The sequence below is a fragment of the Schistocerca serialis genome, chromosome 6, assembly GCF_023864345.2.
Source record: "Schistocerca serialis cubense isolate TAMUIC-IGC-003099 chromosome 6, iqSchSeri2.2, whole genome shotgun sequence".
Lineage (NCBI taxonomy): Eukaryota > Metazoa > Arthropoda > Insecta > Orthoptera > Acrididae > Schistocerca > Schistocerca serialis.
In genome coordinates this window covers 4,763,453-4,779,514 of record NC_064643.1, presented here as the reverse complement: position 1 = coordinate 4,779,514, position 16,062 = coordinate 4,763,453, and positions in this window count along the sequence as shown.

The window sequence follows — 16,062 nt, the reverse complement described above, 5'->3', positions numbered from 1 at the left end:
ATCTAGACTCACAGGAGAACGACCATAAGGTGCCCGAGGCAGCAATAGACCCTTGGTGACAAGTCCGCTGGAGGACGATGTATTGACTCTCGACACAATTTGAGTGTTCCATCGTCATTAGGAGGCGCTGAACGTTATAATTAACTATCATTTTAGCGTCAGGTTCGAAAAACTACTCACAGACGAAGGATCATATGGTGCCCGAGGCAGCAATATCCCCTTGGATACAAGTCAGCTGAAGGATGATGTATTGAATCTCGACCCAATTAGCGTGTTCCATCGTCATTAGGAGGCCCGGAGCGTTACAATTAACTATCAGTTTCGCGTCGGATTCGAAAATTTAGACTCACTGGAGACGGACCATAAGGTGCCCGAGGCTATATCCCCTTGGAGACCAGTGCGCTGGAGGACGATGTATTGAATCGCGACGCAATTTGAGTGCTCCATCGTCATTCGGAGGCCCAGAGCATTACAATTAACTATCAGTTTCGCGTCGGATTCGAAAATCTATACTCACTGGAGACGGAACACATGGAGCCCGAGGCAGCAATATCCCCTTGTAGACAAGTCGACTGGAGGACAATGTATTGACTCTCGACGCAAATTCAGTGTTCCATCGTCATTAGGAGGCGCTGAACGTTGTAATTAACTATCATTATTGCGTCGATTCGAAAATCTAGACTCACAGGAGACGGAAGCAGCAATATCCCCTTGGAGACAAGTCGGCTGGAGGCCGATGGAATGAATCTCGACGCAATTTGAGTGCTCTATCGTCATTAGGAGGCGCTGAACGTTGCAATTCACTATCATTTTTGCGTCGGATTCAAAAATCTAGACTCTCAGGATAAGGATCATATGGTGCCCGAGACAGCAATATCCCCTTGGAGACAAGTCCGCTGGAGGCTGATGTATTGAATCTCGACGCGATTAGAGTGTTCCTTCGTCATTAGGTGGCCCTGAACGTTACAATTAACTACCAGTTTTTCGGCGGATTCAAATATCTAGACTAACAGGAGAACGACCATAAGGTGCCCGAGGCAGCAATGGACTCTTGGTGACAAGTCGGCTGAAGAACGATGTATTGAATCTCGACGCAATTTGAGTGTTCCATCGTCATTAGGAGGCCCTGAACGTTACAATTAACTATCTGTTTTGCGTCGGATTCGAAAATCTACACTCACAGGAGAACGACCGTATGGTGCCAGAGGCAGCAATAGGCTCTTGGAGAAAAGTCGGCTGAAGGACGATGTATTAAATGTCGACGCAATTTGAGTGTTCCATCGTCAATAGGAGGCACTGAACGTTACAATTAACTATCAGTTTCGCGTCGAATTCAAAAATCTAGACTCACAGGAGACGGACCATTTGGTGCCCAAGGCAGCAATATCCCCTTGGAGACAAAACGGCTGGAGGACGACGTATTGAATCTCGACGCAATTTGAGTGTCCTATCGTCATTAGGAGGCGTTGAACGTTACAATTCACTATCATTTTTGCGTCGGATTCGAAAATCTAGACTCACAGGTGAAGGATCATATTGCGCCCGAGACAGCAATATCCCCTTGGAGACAAGTCGGCTGGAGGCCGTTGTATTAAATCTCGACTCAATTTGAGTGTTCCGTCGTCATTAGGTGGCCCTGAGCGATACAATTAACTATCAGTTTTTCGTGGGATTCGAAAATATAGACTCACTGGAGACGGACCATGTGGTGCCCGAGGCAGCGATATCCCCTTGGAGACAAGTCGGCTGGAGGACGATGTAGTGAATCGTGACGCAATTTAAGTGTTCCTTCGTCATTTGCAGGCCCTGAACGTTACAAATAAGTATCTGCTTTGCGTCGTATTGGAAAATCTAGACTCACAGGAGAACGACCATAAGGTGCCCGAGGCAGCAATAGACCCTTGGAGACAAGTCGGCTCGAGGCCGATGTATTGAATCTCGACGCAATTTAAGTGTTCCATCGTCATTAGGAGACCCTGAATGTTACAATTAACAATCAGTTTTGCGTCGGATTCGAAAATCTAAACTCACAGGAGAAGGATCATATTGTGCCAGAGACAGCAATATCCCCTTGGAGACAAGTCGGCTGGAGGCCGACGTATTGAATCTCGACGCAATTTGAGTGTTCCATCGTCATTAGGTGGCCCTGAGCGTTACAATTAACTATCAGTTTTTCGTAGGATTCGAAAATCTAGACTCACTGGAGCCGGAACATAAGGTGCCCGAGGCTACATCCCCTTGGAGACCAGTCCGCTGGAGGACGATGTATTGAATCGCGATGCAATTTGAGTGCTCCATCGTCATTAGGTGGCCCTGAACGTTACAATTAACTATCAGTATCGCGTCGGATTCGAAAACCTAGACTCACAGGTGAACGACCATTAGGTGCCCGAGGCAGCAATAGACTCTTGGAGACAAGTCGGCTGAAGGACGATGTATTGAATCTCGGCGCAATTTGAGTGTTCCATCGTCATTAGAAGGCCCTGAACGTTACAATTAACTATCTGTTTTGCGTCGGATTCCAAAATCTACACTCACAGGAGAATGAGCATATGGTGCCAGAGGCAGCAATAGGCTCTTGGAGGCAAGTCGGCTGAAGGACGATGTATTAAATCTCGACGAAATTTGAGTGTTCCATCGTCATTAGGAGGCCCTGAACGTTACAATTAACTATCAATTTCGCTTCGGATTCGAAAACTAGACTCACAGGAGACGGACCATATGGTGCCCGCAGCAGCAATAGACCCTTGGAGACAAGTCGGCTGAAGGTCGTTGTATTGAATCTCGACGCAATTAGAGTGTTCCATCGGCATTAGGTGGCCCTCAACGTTAAAATTAACTATCAGTTTTGCGTCGGACTCGAAAATCTAGACTCACAGGACAACGACCATAAAGTGCCCGAGGAAGCAATAGACCCTTGGAGACAAGTCAGCTGAAGAATGATGTATTCAATCTTGACGCAATTTGCGTGTTCCATCGTCATTCGGACTCCCTGAGCATTACAATTAAGTATCAGTTTCGCGTCGGATTCGAAAATCTATACTCACTGGAGACGGAACACATGGAGCTCGAGGCAGCCATATCCCCTTGTAGACAAGTCGACAGGAGGACGATGTATTGACTCTCGACGCAATTTCAGTGTTCCATCGCCATTAGGAGGCGCTGAACGTTGTAATTATCTATCATTTTCGCGTCGATTCGAAAATTTAGACTCACAGGAGACGGAAGCAGAAATATCCCCTTGGAGACAAGTCGGCTGGAGGCCGATGGAATGAATCTCGACGCAATTTGAGACAAGTCGGCTGAAGGACGAAGTATTGAATCTCGACGCAATTTGAGTGTTCCATCGTCATTAGGAGACCCTGAACGTTACAATTAAATATCAGTTTTGCGTCGGGTTCGAAAATCTAGACTTTTAGGAGAACGACCATAAGGTGCCTGAGGCAGCAATAGACCCTTGGAGACAAGTCGGCTCGAGGCCGATGTAGTGAATCTCGACACAATTTGAGTGTTCCTTCGTCATTAAGAGGCCCTGAACGTTACTATTAACTATCTGTTTTGGGTCGGATTTGAAAATCTAGACTCACAGGAGAAGGACCCTTGGAGACAAGTCGGCTGGAGACCGATGTATTGAATCTCGACGCAATTTGAGTGTTCCATCGTCATTAGGAGGCCCTGAACGTTACAATTAACTATCAGTTTTGCGTCGGGTTCGAAAATCTAGACTTTCAGGAGAACGACCATAAGGTGCCTGAGGCAGCAAGAGACCCTTGGAGACAAGTCAACTGAAGGACGATGTACTGAATCTCGACGCAATTTGAGTGTTCCATCTTCATTAGGAGACCATGAACGTTACAATTAACTATCAGTTTCGCGTCGGATTCGAAAATCTAGACTAACAGGAGACGGACCACATGGAGGCCGAGGCAGCAATATCCCATTGTAGACAAGTCGGCTGGAGGTCGATGTATTGACTCTCGACGCAATTTGAGTTTTCCATCGTCATTAGGAGGCGCTGAACGTTACAATTAACTATCATTTTTGCGTCGGATTCGAAAATCTAGACTCACAGGAGACGGCCCATATGGTGCCCGAGGCAGTAATATCCCCTTGGAGACAAGTCGGCTGGAGGCCGATGTACTGAATCTCGACGCAATTTGAGTGTTCCATCGTCATTAGGAGGCCCTGAACATTGCAATTAACTATCAGTTTTGCGTCGGATTCTAAAATCTAGATACACAGGGGAACGACGTTAATGTGCCCGAGGCAGCAATAGACCCTTGGAGACAAGTCGGCTGAAGGACGAAATATTGAATCTCGACGCAATTTGAGTGTTCCATCGTCATTAGGAGGCCCTGAACGTTACAATTAAATATCAGTTTTGCGTCGGGTTCGAAAGTCTAGACTTTTAGGAGAACGACCATAAGGTGCCTGAGGCAGCAATAGACCCTTGGAGACAAGTCGGCTCGAGGCCAATGTAGTGAATCTCGACACAATTAGAGTGTTCCTTCGGCATTAAGAGGCCCTGAACGTTACAATTAACTATCTGTTTTGGGTCGGATTTGAAAATCTAGACTCACAGGAGAAGGACCCTTGGAGACAAGTCGGCTGGAGACCGATGTATTGAATCTCGACGCAATTTGAGTGTTCCATCGTCATTAGGAGGCCCTGAACGTTACAATTAACTATCAGTTTTGCGTCGGGTTTCGAAAATCTAGACTTTCAGGAGAACGACCATAAGGTGCCTGAGGCAGCAAGAGACCCTTGGAGACAAGTCAGCTGAAGGACGATGTATTGAATCTCGACGCAATTTGAGTGTTCCATCGTCATTAGGAGACCATGAACGTTACAATTAACTATAAGTTTCGCGTCGGATTCGAAAATCTATACTCACTGGAGACGGACCATAAGGTGCCCGAGGCTATATCCCCTTGGAGACCAGTGCGCTGGAGGACGATGTATTGAATCGCGACGCAATTTGAGTGCTCCATCGTCATTAGGAGGCCCTGAACGTTACAATTAGCTATTAGTTTCGCGTCGGATTCGAAAATCTAGACTCACAGGAGACGGAACACATGGAGCCCGAGGCAGCAATATCCCCTTGTAGACAAGTCGACTAGAGGACGTTGTATTGACTCTCGACGCAATTCTAGTGTTCCATCGTCATTAGGAGGCGCTGAATGTTGCAATTAACTATCATATTTGCGTCGATTCGAAAATCTAGACTCACAGGATAAGGATCATATGGTGCCCGAGACAGCAATATCCCATTGGAGACAAGTCGGCTGGAGGTTGATGTATTGAATCTCGACGCAATTAGAGTGTTCCTTCGTCATTAGGTGGCCCTGAACGTTACAATTAACTATCTGTTTGTCGTCGGATTCAAATAACTAGACTGACAGGAGAACGACCATAAGGTGCCCGAGGCAGCAATGGATTCTTTGTGACAGGTCTGCAGAAGAACGATGTATTGAATCTCGACGCAATTTGAGTGTTCCATCGTCATTAGGCGGCCCTGATTGTTACAATTAACAATCTGTTTTGCGTCGGATTCGAAAATCTAGACTCACAGGAGAACGACCATAAGGTGCCCGAGGCAGCAATAGACCCTTGGAGACAAGTCGGCTCGAGGCCGATGTAGTGAATCTCGACAAAATTTGAGTGTTCCTTCGTCATTAAGAGGCCCTGAACGTTACAATTAACTATCGGTTTTGGGTCGGATTAGAAAATCTAGACTCACAGGAGGACGACCATAAGGTGTCCGAGGCAGCAATAGACTCTTGGAGACAAGTCAGCTGAAGGACGATGTATTGAATCTCGACGCAATTTGAGTGTTCCATCGTCATTAGGAGGCCCTGAACGTTACGATTAACTACCAGTTTCGCGTCGGATTCGAAAATCTAGACTAACAGGAGACGGACCACATGGAGCCCGAGGCAGCAATATCCCATTGTAGACAAGTCGGCTGGAGGTCGATGTATTGACTCTCGACGCAATTTGAGTGTTCCATCGTCATTAGGAGGCGCTGAACGTTACAATTAAATATCATTTTTGCGTCGGATTCGAAAATCTGGACTCACAGGAGACGGCCCATATGGTGCCTGAGGCAGTAATATCCCCTTGGAGACAAGTCGGCTGGAGGCCGATGTACTGAATCTCGACGCAATTTGAGTGTTCCATCGTCATTAGGAGGCCCTGACCATTACAATTAACTATCAGTTTTGCGTCGGATTCTAAAATCTAGATACACCGGGGAACGACGTTAATGTGCCCGAGGCAGCAATAGACCCTTGGAGACAAGTCGGCTGAAGGACGAAGTATTGAATCTCGACGCAATTTGAGTGTTCCATTGTCATTAGGAGGCCCTGAACGTTACAATTAAATATCAGTTTTGCGTCGGGATCGAAAGTCTAGACTTTTAGGAGAACGACCATAAGGTGCCTGAGGCAGCAATAGACCCTTGGAGACAAGTCGGCTCGAGGCCGATGTAGTGAATCTCGACACAATTTGAGTGTTCCTTCGTCATTAAGAGGCCCTGAACGTTACAATTAACTATCTGTTTTCGGTCGCATTTGAAAATCTAGACTCACAGGAGAAGGACCCTTGGAGACAAGTCGGCTGGAGACCGATGTATTGAATCTCGACGCAATTTGAGTGTTCCATCGTCATTAGGAGGCCCTGAACGTTACAATTAACTATCAGTTTTGCGTCGGGTTCGAAAATCTAGACTTTCAGGAGAACGACCATAAGGTGCCTGAGGCAGCAAGAGACCCTTGGAGACAAGTCAGCTGAAGGACGATGTATTGAATCTCGACGCAATTTGAGTGTTCCATCGTCATTAGGAGACCATGAACGTTACAATTAACTATCAGTTTCGCGTCGGATTCGAAAATCTAGACTAACAGGAGACGGACCACATGGAGGCCGAGGCAGCAATATCCCATTGTAGACAAGTCGGCTGGAGGTCGATGTATTGACTCTCGACGCAATTTGAATGTTCCATCGTCATTAGGAGGCGCTGAACGTTACAATTAACTATCATTTTTGCGTCGGATTCGAAAATCTAGACTCACAGGAGACGGCCCATATGGTGCCCGAGGCAGTAAAATCCCCTTGGAGACAAGTTGGCTGGAGGCCGATGTACTGAATCTCGACGCAATTTGAGTGTTCCATCGTCATTAGGAGGCCCTGAACATTACAATTAACTATCAGTTTTGCGTCGGATTCTAAAATCTAGATACACAGGGGAACGACGATAATGTGCCCGAGGCAGCAATAGACCCTAAGAGACAAGTCGGCCGAAGGACGAAGTATTGATTCTCGACGCTATTTGAGTGTTCCATCGTCATTAGGAGGCGCTGAACGTTACAATTAACTATCATTTTTGCGTCGGTTCGAAAATCTAGACTCACAGGAGACGGAGGAAGCAAAATCCCCTTGGAGACAAGTCGGCTGGAGGACGATGGAATGAATCTTGACGCAATTTGAGTAATCTATCGTCATTAGGAGGCACTGAACGTTACAATTCACTATCATTTTTGCGTCGGATTCGAAAATCTAGACTCACAGGATAAGGATCATATGGTGCCCGAGACAGCAATATTCCCTCGGAGACATGTCGGCTGGAGGCTGATGTATTGAATCTCGACGCAATTAGAGTGTTACTTCGTTATTAGGTGGCCCTGAACGTTACAATTAACTATCAGTTTTTCGTCGGATTCAAATATCTAGACTAACAGGAGAACGACCATAAGGTGCCCGAGGCAGCAATGGACTCATGGTGACAAGTCGGCTGAAGAACGATGTATTGAATCTCGACGCAATTTGAGTGTTCCATCGTCATTAGGAAGCCCTGATTGTAACAATTAACAATCTGTTTTGCGTCGGATTCGAAAATCTAGACTCACAGGAGAACGACCATAAGGTGCCCGAGGCAGCAATAGACCCTTGGGGACAAGTCGGCTCGGGGCCGATGTAGTGAATCTCGACGCAATTTGAGTGTTCCTTCGTCATTAAGAGGCCCTGAACGTTACAATAACTATCCGTTTTGGGTCGGATTAGAAAATCTAGACTCACAGGAGAACGACCATAAGGTGTCCGAGGCAGCAATAGACTCTTGGAGGCAAGTCAGCTGAAGGACGATAAATTGAATCTTGACGCAATTTGAGTGTCCCATCGTAATTAGGAGGCCCTGAACGTTACAATTAACTATCAGTTTCGCGTCGGATCCGAAAATCTAGACTAACAGGAGACGGACCACATGGAGCCCGAGGCAGCAATATCCCATTGTAGACAAGTCAGCTGGAGTTCGATGTATTGACTCTCGACGCAATTTGAGTGTTCCATCGTCATTCGGAGGCCCTGAGCATTACAATTAACTATCAGTTTCGCGTCGGATTCGAAAATCTATACTCACTGGAGACGGACCATAAGGTGCCCGAGGCTATATCCCCTTGGAGACCAGTGCGCTGGAGGACGATGTATTGAATCGCGACGCAATTTGAGTGCTCCATCGTCATTAGGAGGCCCTGAACGTTACAATTAGCTATTAGTTTCGCGTCGGATTCGAAAATCTAGACTCACAGGAGACGGAACACATGGAGCCCGAGGCAGCAATATCCCCTTGTAGACAAGTCGACTAGAGGACGTTGTATTGACTCTCGACGCAATTTTAGTGTTCCATCGTCATTAGGAGGCGCTGAACGTTGCAATTAACTATCGTTTTTGCGTCGATTCGAAAATCGAGACTCACAGGATAAGGATCATATGGTGCCCGAGACAGCAATATCCCCTTGGAGACAAGTCGGCTGGAGGTTGATGTATTGAATCTCGACGCAATTAGAGTGTTCCCTCGTCATTAGGTGGCCCTGAACGTTACAATTAACTATCTGTTTTTCGTCGGATTCAAATATCTAGACTAACAGGAGAACGACCATAAGGTGCCCGAGGCAGCAATGGACTCTTGGTGACAAGTCGGCTGAAGAACGATGTATTGAATCTCGACTTAATTTGAGTGTTCCATCATCATTACGAGGCCTGATTGTTACAATTAACAATCTGGTTTGCGTCGGATTCGAAAATCTAGAGTCACAGGAGAACGACCATAAGGTGCCCGAGGCAGCAATAGACCCTTGGAGACAAGTCGGCTCGAGGCCGATGTAGTGAATCTCAACAAAATTTGAGTGTTCCTTCGTCATTAAGAGGCCCTGAACGTTACAATTAACTATCAGTTTTGGGTCGGATTAGAAAAACTAGACTCACAGGAGAACGACCATAAGGTGTCCGAGGCAGCAATAGACTCTTGGAGACAAGTCAGCTGAAGGACGATGTATTGAATCTCGACGCAATTTGAGTGTTCCATCCTCATTAGGGGGCCCTGAACGTTACAATTAACTATCAGTTTCGCGACGGATTCGAAAATCTAGACTAACAGGAGACGGACCACATGGAGCCCGAGGCAGCAATATCCCATTGTAGACAAGTCGGCTGGAGGTCGATGTATTGACTCTCGACGCAATTTGAGTGTTCCATCGTCATTAGGAGGCGCTGAACGTTACAATTAAATATCATTTTTGCGTCGGATTCGAAAATGTAGACTCACAGGAGACGGCCCATATGGTGCCTGAGGCAGTAATATCCCCTTGGAGACAAGTCGGCTGGAGGCCGATGTACTGAATCTCGACGCAATTTGAGTGTTCCATCGTCATTAGGAGGCCCTGAACATTACAATTAACTATCAGTTTTGCGTCGGATTCTAAAATCTAGATACACAGGGGAACGACGTTAATGTGCCCGAAGCAGCAATAGACCCTTGGAGACAAGTCGGCTGAAGGACGAAGTATTGAATCTCGACGCAATTTGAGTGTTCCATCGTCATTAGGAGACCCTGAACGTTACAATTAAATATCAGTTTTGCGTCGGATTTGAAAATCTAGACTCACAGGAGAAGGACCCTTGGAGACAAGTCGGCTGGAGGCCGATGTATTGAATCTCGACGCAATTTGAGTGTTCCACTGTCATTAGGAGGCCCTGAACGTTACAATTGACTATCAGTTTTGCGTCGGGTTCGAAAATCTAGACTTTCAGGAGAATGACCATAAGGTGCCTGAGGCAGCAATAGACCCTTGGAGACAAGTCGGCTGGAGGACGATGTATTGACTCTTTACGCAATTTGGGTGTTCCATCGTCATTAGGAGGCGCTGAACGTTACAATTAACTATCATTTTAGCGTCGGATTCGAAAATGTACTCACAGGAGAAGGATCATATGGTGGCCGAGAGAGCAATATCCCCTTGGATACAAGTCGGCTGGAGGACGATGTATTGAATCTCGACGCAATTTGAGTGTTCCATCGTCATTAGGAGGCCCTTAATGTTACAATTAACAATCTGTTTTGCGTCGGATTCGAAAATCTAGACTCACAGGAGAACGACCATAAGGTGCCCGAGGCAGCAATAGACCCTTGGAGACAAGTCGGCTGGAGGTCGATGTATTGACTCTCGACGCAATTTGAGTTTCCATCGTCATTAGGAGGCGCTGAACGTTACAATTAGCTATCATTTTTGCGTCGGATTCGAAAATCTAGACTCACAGGAGACGGCCCATATGGTGCCCGAGGCAGTAATATCCCCTTGGAGACAAGTCGGCTGGAGGTCGATGTACTGAATCTCGACGCAATTTGAGTGTTCCATCGCCATTAGGAGGCCCTGAACTTTACAATTAACTATCAGTTTTGCGTCGGATTCGAAAATCTAGACTCACAGGAGAGCGACCATAAGGAGTCCGAGGCAGCAATAGACCCTTGGAGACAAGTCAGCTGAAGGACGGTGTATTGAATCTTGACGCAATTTGAGTGTTCCATCGTCAATAGGAGGCCCTGAAAGTTACAATTAACTATCAGTTTCGCGTCGGATTCAAAAATCTAGATTCACAGGAGACGGACCATTTGGTGCCCGAGGCAGCAATTCGTCTTGGAGACAAGTCGGCTGGAGGACGACGTATTGGATCTCGACGCAATTTGGGTGTCCTATCGTCATTAGGAGGCGCTGAACGTTACAATTCACTATTATTTTTGCGTCGGATTCGAAAATCTAGACTCACAGGTGAAGGATCATCTTGTGCCCGAGACAGCAGTATCCCCTTGGAGACAAGTCGGCTGGATGCCGTTGTATTGAATCTCGAGCAATTTCAGTGTTCCATCGTCATTAGGTGGCCCTGAGAGTTACAATTAACTATCAGATATTCGTGGGATTCGAAAATCTAGACTCACTGGAGACGGACAATAAGGTGCCCGAGGCTATATCCCTTGGAGACTAGTCCGCTGGAGGACGATGTATTGAATCATGACGCAATTTGAGTGCTCCACCGTCATTAGGAGGCCCTGAACGTTACAATTAACTATCAGTTTCGCGTCGGATTCGAGAATCTAGACTCACAGGAGAACGACCATAAGGTGCCCGAGGCAGCAATAGACTCTTGGAGACAAGTCAGCTGAAGGACGATGAATTGAATCTCGACGCAATTTGAGTGTTCCATCGTCATTAGGAGGACCTGAACGTTACAATTAACTATCTGTTTTGCGTCGGATTCGAAAATCTACACTCACAGGAGAACGACCATAAGGTGCCAGAGGCAGCAAAAGACTCTTGGAGGCAAGTCAGCTGAAGGACGATGTATTAAATATAGATGCAATTTGAGTATTCCATCGTCATTAGGAGGCCCTGAACCTTACAATTAACTATCAGTTTCGCGTCGGATTCGAAAATCTAGACTCACAAGGGACGTACCACATGGGGCCCGAGGCAGCAATATCCCCTTGTAGACAAGTCGACTGGAGGACGGTGTATTGACTCTCGACGCAATTTGAGTGTTCCATCGTCATTAGGAGGCGCTGAACGTTATAATTAACTATCATTTTTGCGTCGGATTCGAAAATCTAGACTCACAGGAGACGGCCCATATGGTGCCTGAGGCAGTAATATCCCCTTGGAGACAAGTCGGCTGGAGGCCGTTGTACTGAATCTCGACGCAATTTGAGTGTTCCATCGTCATTAGGAAGCCCTGAACGTTACAATTAACAATCAATTTCGCGTAGGATTCGAAAATCTAGACTCACATGAGAGCGACCATAAGGAGCCCGAGGCAGCAATATCCCCATGAAGACAAGTCGGCTGGAGGACGATGGAAAGACTCTCGACGCAATTTGAGTGTTCTATCGTCATTAGGAGGCGCTGAACGTTACAATTCACTATAATTTTTGCGTCGGATTCGAAAATCTAGACTCACAGCATAAGGATCATATGGTGCCCGAGACGCCAATATCCCCTTGGAGACAAGTCGGCTGGAGGCTGATGTATTGAATCTCGACGCAATTAGAGTGTTCCTTCGTCATTAGGTGGCCCTGAACGTTGCAATTAACTATCAGTTTTTCGTCGGATTCAAATATCTAGACTAACAGGAGAACGACCATAAGGTGTCCGAGGCAGCAATAGACTCTTGGAGACAAGTCAGCTGAAGGACGATGTATTGAATCTCGACGCAATTTGAGTGTTCCATCGTCATTAGGAGGCCCTGAACGTTACAATTAACTATCAGTTTCGCGTCGGATTCAAATATCTAGACTAACAGGAGACGGACCACATGGAGCCCGATGCAGCAATATCCCCCTGTAGACAAGTCGGCTGGAGGTCGATGTATTGACTCTCGACGCAATTTGAGTGTTCCATCGTCATTAGGAGGCGCTGAACGTTATAATTAACTATCATTTTTGCGTCGGATTCGAAAATCTAGACTCACAGGAGACGGCCCATATGGTGCCTGAGGCAGTAATATCCCCTTGGAGACAAGTCGGCTGGAGGCCGATGTACTGAATCTCGACGCAATTTGAGTGTTCCATCGTCATTAGGAAGCCCTGAACGTTACAATTAACAATCAATTTCGCGTAGGATTCGAAAATCTAGACTCACATGAGAGCGACCATAAGGAGCCCGAGGCAGCAATATCCCCATGAAGACAAGTCGGCTGGAGGACGATGTATTGAATCTCGACGCAATTTGAGTGTTCTATCGTTATTAGGAGGCCCTGAACGTTACAATTAACAATCAGTTTTGTGTAGGATTAGAAAATCTAGACTCACAGGAGAACGTCCATTAGGTGCCCGAAGCAGCAATAGAACCTTGGAGACAAGTCGGCTGAAGGACGATGTATTGAATCTCGACGCAATTTGAGTGTTCCATCGTCATTAGGAGGCCCTGAACGTTACAATTAACTATCAGTTTTGCGTCGGATTCGAAAATCTAGACTCACAGGAGAAGGACCGTAAGGTGCCAGAGGCAGCAATAGACCCTTGGAGACAAGTCGGCTGGTGGCCGATGTATTGAATCTCGACGCAATTTGAGTGTTGCATCGTCATTAGGAGGCCCTGAACATTAAAATTAACTATCATTTTTGCGTCGGATTCATAAATTTAGTCTCACAGGAGAACGACCATAAAGTGCCCGAGGCAGCAAAAGACCCTTGGAGACAAATCGGCTGAATGCCGATCTATTGAATCTCGACGCAATTTGAGTGTTCCATCGTCATTAGGAAGCCCTGAACGTTGCAATTAACAATCAGCTTCGCGTCGTATTCGAAAATCTAGACTCACATGAGAGCGACCATAAGGAGCCCGAGGCAGCAATATCCCCATGAAGAGAAGATGGAGGACGATGTATTGAATCTCGACGCAATTTGTGTGTTCCATCGTCAGTAGGAGGCACTGAACGTTACAATTAACTATCAGTTTTGCGTCGGATTCGAAAATCTAGACTCACAGGAGAACGGTCATAAGGTGCCCCAGGCAGCAATAGACCCTTGGAGTCAAGTCGGCTAGAGGACGATGTAATGGATCGCGACGCAATTGGAGTGTTCCATCGTAACTAGGAGGCCCCGAATGTTACAATTAACTATCAGTTTTTCGTCGGATTCGAAAATCTAGACTCACTTGCGACGGACCATAAGGTGCCCGAGGCTATATCCCCTTGTAGATCAGTGCGCTGGAGGACGATGTATTGATTCGCGACGCAATTTGAGTGCTCCATCGTCATTAGGAGGCCCTGAGCGTTACAATTACATTTTTGCGTCGGATTCCAAAACCTAGACACACAGGAGAACGACCATATGGTGCCCGAGGCAGCAATAGACCCTTGGAGACAAGTCGGCTGGAGGACGATGTATTGACTCTCGACGCAATTTGAGTGATCCATCGTCATAAGGAGGCGATGAACGTTACAATTAACTATCATTTTAGCATCGGATTCGAAAATCTACTCCCAGGAGAAGGATCATATGGTGCCCGAGACTGCAATATCCCATTGGATACAAGTCGGCTGGAGGACGATGTATTGAATCTTTACGCAATTTGAGTGTTCCATCGTCATTATGAGGCCCTGAACATTACAATTAACTATCAGTTTTGCGTCGGATTCTAAAATCTAGACTCACAGGGGAACGACCATAAGGTGCCCGAGGCAGCAATAGACCCTTGGAGACAAGTCGGCTTAAGGACGATGTATTGAATCTCGACGCAATTTGAGTGTTCCATCGTCATTAGGAGGCCCTGAACGTTACTATTAACTATCATTTTTTGCGTCGGATTCAAAAATCTAGACTCACAGGAGACGGACCGTTTGGTGACCGAGGCAGCAATATCCCTTTGGAGACAAGTCGGCTGGAGGACAATGTATTGAATTTCGACGCAATTTGAGTGTTCCATTGTCATTAGGAGGCGCTGAACGTTACAATTAACTATCATTTTAGCGTCTGATTCGAAAACCTACTCACAGGAGAAGGATCATATGGTGCCCGAGACAGTAATATCGCCTTGGATACAAGTCGGCTGGAGGACGATGTATTGAATCTTTACGCAATTTGAGTGTTCCATCGTCATTAGGAGGCCCTGAACGTTACAATTAACTATCATTTTGGCGTCGGATTAGAAAATCTAGACTCACAGGAGAACGAACATAAGTTGCCCGAAGCAGCAATAGACCCTTGGAGACAAGACGGGTGAAGGACGATGTATTGAATCTCGACGCAATTTGAGTGTTCCATCGTCATTAGGAGGCCCTGAACGTTACAATTAACAATCAGTTTTGCGTCGGATTCGAAAATCTAGACTCACAGGAGAACGACCATAAGGTGCCCGAGGCAGCAATAGACCCTTGGAGACAAATCGGCTGAATGCCGATATATTGAATCTCGACGCAATTTGAGTGTTCCATCGTCATTAGAAAGCCCTGAACGTTACAATTAACTATCATTTTTTGCATCCGATTCAAAAATCTAGACTCACAGGAGACGGACCATTTGGTGACCGAGGCAGCAATATCCCTTTGGAGACAAGTCGGCTGGAGGACAATGTATTGAATCTCGACGCAATTTGAGTGTTAAATCGCCATTAGGAGGCCCTGAACGTTACAATTAACAATCAGTTTTGCGTCGGATTCGAAAATCTAGACTCACAGGAGAACGACCATAAGGTGCCCGAGGCAGCAATAGACCCTTGGAGACAAATCGGCTGAATGCCGATCTATTGAATCACGATGCAATTTGAGTGTTCCATCGCCATTAGGAGGCCCTGAACGTTACAATTAACTATCAGCTTTGCGTCGGATTCAAAAATCTAGACTCACAGGAAAACGATCATAAGGTGCCCCAGGCAGCAATAGACCCTTGGATTCAAGTCGGCTGGAGGACGATGTAATGGATCGCGACGCAATTTGAGTGTTCCATCGTAACTAGGAGGCCCAGAATGTTACAATTAACTATCAGTTTTTCGTCGGATTCGAAAATCTAGACTCACATGCCACGGACCATAAGGTGCCCGAGGCTATATTCCCCTTGTAGACCAGTGCGCTGGAGGACGATGTATTGAATCTCGACGCAATTTGAGTGATCCATCGTCATTAGGAGGCCCTGAACGTTATAATTAACTACCATTTTTTGCGTCCGATTCAAAACTCTAGACTCACAGGAGACGGACCATTTGGTGACCGAGGCAGCAATATCCCTTTGGAGTCAAGT